We start from the raw sequence: 7570 nt of genomic DNA, 5'->3' as shown, positions 1-7570 counted from the left end.
AGTCTCTTTAAAGGTTTAATAGGGCTCTTAATAGCGTGTGAAAATATCTGTAATTGTCAAGTGTTTTAAGATTTTGGGGAGGGTTTCTCAATGGTTTGTAGAATAAATAAGGTTCAAATTATTAATTTAGTACAGAGGTCGGCAAGCTCCGGCCTTTTGGCCAGGGCTTTTTAGCCTGGCCGGTAGTTTGTCCTGGTCTAACGCCCCCTGGCCGATCCGGCCTAATGCCGGCCGGCAATGCGCGACAAACTTCCCGAGCCACATGCCGCTCTTGAGCCTCCTCTTGCTGTGGCTTCCTTCCCTATTTACTGTGGCAGCGGAAGTGTTAACGTAAATAGAGATCGCACCTGAAAGGAATCCATCACCTCCACAATGCATATGGAGGACAGAGATTTCCGTTCAGAGGGTGTTCCTAGTGGGGGCGGAGCCATTACTGTGCTCCTGCCCACCCCATAAATAGCCTAGTTCCGAAAAAGTTTGCGGACCTCTGATCTAGTACATAACCCATAGTCCAGACCCCATTCACCTTAGTGCTTAGAGCTTAGATTGTAAGCTCTTCGCGTCAGGTTCCTCTCCTCCTCCTGTGTCACTGTGTGTGTCTGTTTGTCATATGCAACCCCTATTTATTGTACAGCGCTGTGTGATATGTTGGCGCTATAGAAATGCTGTTTATTAAGTATCAGATATTTACTATATGTAAGTAAATAGTAGGAATCAATATTAGTGGGATAGACTAAGAAATAATTTTAAGGTATTATTTTTACTATTATAAATTAATAGTGAAATAGACTAAAGGATTTTCTTGCATGTTATGGAGTAATAAGAAATAAGATTAGAAATCCACTGAAAGGGTTTTTGAATATTGCAGAATAATTGGGTGGAAAATTAATTGTTAAAAGATGCGATAATCTAAGGCATTTTCAAGTGACAGGTCCTCTTAAATAAGCTTTTTTATTGCTTAATCTAAATGCAAGAAATAAGGCATTGACATCTAGAAAAGGAAATGTGTAGGAGGTAAGTGAAAGGTGGCGTGTGCTTTCTCTGCCACCCACCACAGTTATTTATATCACGTCCATGGTACAGATACTATGCAATAATGGATTATCACACAGGTAATACCCATGTGTTTTCTTTCTTTTATTATTATATCTCCTAACCTTTTACTTCTAATCTGTCTGTACTTTTAGTAAAATTATATTTCTATCAATGGCTGAGCCTATGATCATACAACAGAGATTTGTGCCAGCCTTGTCATTGAATCTTAGGGCCGAACCTGTGAATAAAGCTTTAGAGGTACAAATACGCCAGTTACCATAGAAACCTGAGATTGGAACACTAAAATGGTTACTTAATATAGAAGCAATTTAGCTTTTAAAATACTTTAAATACAAAAAAAGGAAAGAAAAATAAAAGCTCTATTCTTCTACTGTTGGAGATGTGAATGTGGATGTTTGCATTCTCTCCAGACAACCTTAAGTGCCTTTTAAATGTTATTGATCTGGAATCCGAACATTTCGCTTCTTTTATACCTATAACAGGTAGCAGTCGACTCTTGCCCTAAGTGGTTTCTTTAGATGCAAACACATTGATTCTTTTTTTCAGTCCTACCCAAAGGTTTGATTAGATGGAGCATGTTTTTTGCCATGCATCTTTTTTTTAATGAATTAAATATCTGTAAAATATGTACATTTCTGATTCTGAAAATACTAGTCAATTATACGTACATACTCAAAGTGACTCTTTGAAAAAAAAAAGTCCCCCCACCAATTATTGGGATCTTCACTAGTAAGGAGTTGCTGTGCAGAACTGACTTAGGGCCCTTGTGGGGGCCCCTGTTGGTTGTGGAGGTTCAGGATCCTCGTTCAATGGCATGCTTTGCACCTCCCTATGTCCGCCCTTGCTCATAAATTAACCTAGGTAGGGTTGTCTAAGCCTGGTGGATGTTATGATGGGGCAGTGATAACCATACAGAACCATACTGGTGCAGTAAAGTAGGGGGTCAAAGCTGTGCACCTATCTCTAAACCAGGAAAAAGTTGGTATCTGAGGGGCTGAGCCATGCTAGTGAAAACAATACATATTGGATGGCTTTTCTGTGCCTATTGCAAATCTATTCATACTAAAGAATATGTTCTAAAGCATAGCAAAATTGCCAAAAAAATCTTCACATTTCTGGGTAAGCCTGATGACTGCATCCCCACTTTCAAGCTATAGATCTATCCTTTCTCATCCTTTGTAACATGGGGTTACTCTTGAAATAACAGATCACAGGGAACCCTTGCCAATATTTATGATATGTCCAATTGCCTGGTGGTAAATGGGATTAATACCTTTTACATTGATTGGTAGTGGGAAGAAAGCTACCCTTATAATTACTCAAATAGATAATTGGTGTCAATGGTAACTGACCTAAGAGGCACAAATTGCTCATTAATCAAAGAACCTCTAGCAATCTCTGCATGAACCCTGGTGGAAAAATTCACTTGAAACCCCTAGTTCATTATTTGCCCTGTAGGGACATAATAGCCCCGGGATGGAAATACACTACATGACTTTCTACAACAGAGAGAGGGTTTAATGAAAGAGTTGGAGACGTAAGTACAAACATTCTGCTTTTTTACATTTCTTAGGAGCAGAGTTGCTTTAAAGCATAACTGTACTTTTATATAAAATATAAATATCCCACTGGTTTACCCATCCTGATTTAAAGTAACTCACCGTCCCCCATGCATACTGACCTGAATCTAATGGCTGCAGTCAGTTTAAATTTTTACAGCCTGTGGCTGAAATCTATTTACCCCACCGAAACCTATGGAGTTTTAGTGCACAGGTGCAGCCAGTGAAAGGGGAGATTTTGGCTGCAGGATGTGAAAATTGTTATAGACTTGTTGCTGTAAGATTAAGGTATTTATGCATCTGGGATTGTGGAGGATGAGCTACTTTCAATCGCAGGAGGCTAAGTAATTAGAATAACTGAAGGGTATATTAAAGTACTGTCACCTTGTAGGGTTTAACTGGAAATGTCTAGATGGCATCATGAGACAACACAACAGTGCGTGTTATGACACACAGCCTGCAGCCCTTTTTGTGTGTACACACATTAACACTCTGTTCCAACACTCTAATCTCTATGAGCATGCTAATTACCAAATTGCAAATGACCACACACACCCAATTTCACCACTGGCACCAAAAGGCATATTGAAGGATGAAGGCTGAAACAAGATGTTACTGGATGGTCTTCAGGTATTCATGTGTAACCTGGCCTTGCTGTTTGCCAACTTAATGATGACCCTGCTTGCATTTGGATCTTCTACTCTGCCAATCTCACTGCTGACCTGGCTTGCCATTGGACCTATCCACTCTATCTGTTACTAACCCAACAAGTTCCCATACTACATCTTACCCTTAGAGATTCACTGTTCTGCTTCCTGACCATTACTCTTTCTGCTTACCTGTCTGCATGGTTTTAAAATTCAGCTTTGCCCTAAGCCACATCTCCAGCTCCCGCACCCAGTTATTGTGTCTGCTTCTGTTGCCCTGGCCTAAATGACAAACATCTATCCTAGTTACTGTACCTGTCTCCAAAAGTACTAACACCCTCACACATCCGCCTTTAAAGCCTTCATTAGAAGAGTGCTCCTGCAGACTGGTGGCCCATGCCACTTTATTTCCTCTGATCCCCTGTCCAAAATCACAGGGATGCTTGAACCTGAGATGTGAAGCAGGCTCTGAGGATTAAAAGATGTTCAGGCTTCTTGAGAATTGATATTTTCCCATTGTTTTATTGACTGACTCTTTAGAATGAGAAGCAATCTGGTGTTCTTTATTGTCTATTACAAGTAGGATTGTGCTGTATATATGTATGAGGTTTGGCTGCTGCATTTATCCAATGTCACAGGCATATACCTTTTTTTCTCCGGTTTATCAGAATCAGATTGTATGCTTTGCGCTAATGTCAAAAATATGTTTGTGTGCTCTCCCTTTACCCCCATTGATGTGTAATGTCCCACCCCTTTACAGATTTAATTTTCTTTTATTATTGTTGCAATCTGTTTTTGTTTACAACAATTATTTCCATAAATAATGTTAAAAAAAACTATTGACCAAAAAAAAAAAACTATTGATCCAAATACCTTTCTCCCTTTTCCATTCTAGGTGTTCTACTTTTTGGTGTAACTAATAGCTGTCTTTGAAAAATGTACTACTAATCTACCAAATTTTATACTGTATTTTTTATTATTGTTGCAATCTGTTTTTGTTTACAACAATTATTTCCATAAATAATGTTAAAAAAAAAATATTTGCCCCCAAAAAAAAAACTATTGATCCAAATACCTTTCTCCCTTTTCCATTCTATGTTTTCTACTTTTTGGTGTAACTAATAGCTGTCTTTGAAAAATGTACTACTAATCTACCAAATTTTATACTGTACTAAAACTTTAATTCAACTTCTAAATACTCTCATTTCTTAAATGTAATTGAAGTAGTGGTGACAATTATATATTGTTTACTCTTTAGCCAATCATTTTTGTGTATTTTTCCATCTTGTTTTCTGTAACTGGGGGGTGACTTTGTTTGTGCTCAAAAGTACCATTTTTACTTTTTGTAACTGCATATGAAGCATGGATTATCTACAAATAATTGACAATATTAAACCTTACTTTTGTCCATGATATCTTTTTATTTAGGTATACCAACTTTCTGTCGATAAATTGAAAAAAAAAAAAGAATGAAAAACAATCACCCAGTTGTAACATTCCACTATCACTAAGGAAAGTTAATTGACAGCAACAGGTGCTGCAGTGCCAATGGCTGTCCTGTGTTTCCGGCATCATTTTTCACTACAGAAAAGCAGACAATTCACCAACCAGTTGTGCATCCCGAGCCACTCAGGAAAAGTGTTTCAAACAAACTTTCCATGGCAAAAGTTAAGGACCTCTGGGACAGTGGTAATATAAAATGCCACCAGGGTCTTAATACCAATTTTATTAAAACAGAAGATACCTAAATAAATGTTGAACTCAGATAAAACAACATGTGGCAACCATAACGATGGTTCTTTGTGTTTCAAGCATGCCTGTTAAGATTTTCATTCATTGAGGTCATTATTTATCTAGTGGGAGTCACGTTCAACTGGACTTGTTTTTATATTGTTTTAAGACATTTCGCAGCCTTCCAAGCTGCTTCTTCAGATCGGCACGGGCACTGAGCCATACAAACACAAAAAAGGCAACAAACCACATTTAAAAAAAAAAATTTACAGTAAATTGTATAAATGAAAACTGTGCCAAAGTGCCATGGCTCCTTCACACTAGGCTGTCTGATGAGTTTTTTTTTTTTTTTTTTTATAAACAAAGGTATTTTAACATATACGTGTATCGGCATGTGGTATATTACAGCAGTATATTACATTTGTTTGAGTGGGCTGCCTAATGTACTACAAGGCAAATCATGCATAGGCACAGCACAGAGCAATGGTGGTAAGGTGACAAACATCGGGCTGCAGTATGCTTGGTAGGTGGGTTTAGGATGCCAATAAAAATACTAACATAGGCTGATTACTCTGATGACAGAAGATTTTGCTGTCTTCCTGATATCATTTGCTGTACTTTGGTTGTTTTTATGTTTTTATTAGTTTTATAATATCTTGTTGGTGGCTTTTTTAGAATTTGGGACTGCATGGAAATACGTAAAAGAACCATTTAACCCAAAAATATGGTAACCAACAAGTAGACAAAGCTGCGGGGCCTAATATTAACCCTGCATGGTTCTTCCTCTTCGTAAATGGCAGGATTTTTGTTCATGGGTGATCCTGGCTGATCCAGCAAACCTAGAATGGATTTGGTATACCCATATGTTATTATTTGGCAAATGTTTTCAATGCTGGACTAGATCCATTTCAGGGATCACCCAGTTTGGAGCATCAGATGTGCTACAGTGCATTCTCAGTATAGAACTTCAGTGGACACCAAAGACGCCATTAGAAATGTCATACTACATAGAATTTCTCGGTCCTCCTTCCCAATGTTCAAACGTACCAGCATTGCAAAAGTAAGGCTCTTTTGATCAGGCCTGGTACAGAAATACCGCTGTCACCCCCAGATGGCAGCCACGGTGTACACTAATGGATAAGAAAGTGCCTTGGCTGGTAATGTGACAAGTTTCTTCCTGTTTCCTCATCACACTTAAAATAAATGGGACATATCTTGCTTTAGAGTGCCTAAAACAACAAAGCATAAAATGTGATAGAAAAAGAAAAAATACACAAATATATTCACCTAAATGGCAGCGGCATGGCCTCTGCCAGGCAATACCGCTTGCTTTATACATAGTTCTATAAGAATGCCAAACCTTCCAGTGCAGAAACCCAACATACCAAAACTCAGGTCTGCTCATTACCCCATTGGTTGTGGAAATGTATCCTATATATAAATAAAAAGTGAATAAATACAGAATGCCAAGAATGAAACAACTGTATCAATAGACAGATAAAGCTAGATGAAAATAAAACCTCAGCAATTAGAAAGGAAACAGAATTGCTGACAAGGTAAATATGGTTTTGGCACTATTTGCACATTTATAACGTGATAAAATCATGGCATATTATGCACCAACTTAGTCAAGTGTATACCTAACTTCAATACCCTATTGAAGCTCTGCAAGTGTGTGCAAGTCTGCTCCTCAGCAAGGTTACTGGGTGGAGCTAAGAATGAAAGTAACAACAAACTTTGTGTTTATTTTGCATAAAAGAAAAAAAAATATGTTCATTGTTTGAATTATAAACTGAAAAAAACGTATAAATTAGTACATTCTAAAAGGAAAAACTCAGTTTAAAGCACAAAGTTTGAGAAAATCTAATCAGCACACCTTGTTGGACAACCCCTCCACTTATCCAAAAACCATGGACGTGAATAAGGGTTACCTCCTGCCCTTGTGGGTAGAACAGCTTTCCTTTTTTCCTGAGAAGGCATCCCACAAATTGAAAGTGTCTACCCACACGGAGGCATGCAGTTGCATTACAGAGTGGTTATTCATGTGATTCAACTCTAGTTAACCCCGTGCTTACCCATAGACAAAAATTGCGTAAAATTTTGTAAAAAGTTCAGAAAATCCTGGTTCAAAATATTTTTAAACAAACCACTAAGCATTGTAGGTAATGAATGTGGGAATAAACGCTCTTTCAGCCAAAAGGGCATACTATTTCACTCCAAAAGTGATTTCTAGGGGTCAGAAGGTGAGAACTGTGAAGGGCATCCAGAAATGATCATGTATTGAATTGGCTTTGTTCATGATGGAGCAGAAGGACCTTCTCTGTGGTTGGAAGCATACAATTGTATGTTGTATATAAAGCTGAATTAAATAATATCTATTGGGATCAACATATTTTAACCTAAAAAGTGTGTGCGTATATGGCATATATGTATATATATTGTATGTATTGTGTGTGTGTATGTATGTATATAAATATATATATATATATATACACACACACAATTCTTGCAACTGCACTAGGGAATAGGATTAGGGTAAAGGATTTCTTTTTAATGAGATGGAGCTACTTCAGTGTC

This window comes from Pyxicephalus adspersus, chromosome 9, assembly GCF_032062135.1.
Source record: "Pyxicephalus adspersus chromosome 9, UCB_Pads_2.0, whole genome shotgun sequence".
NCBI lineage: Eukaryota > Metazoa > Chordata > Amphibia > Anura > Pyxicephalidae > Pyxicephalus > Pyxicephalus adspersus.
The sequence above is the reverse complement of the archived record's forward strand: the minus strand, read 5'-3'. Positions refer to the sequence as shown.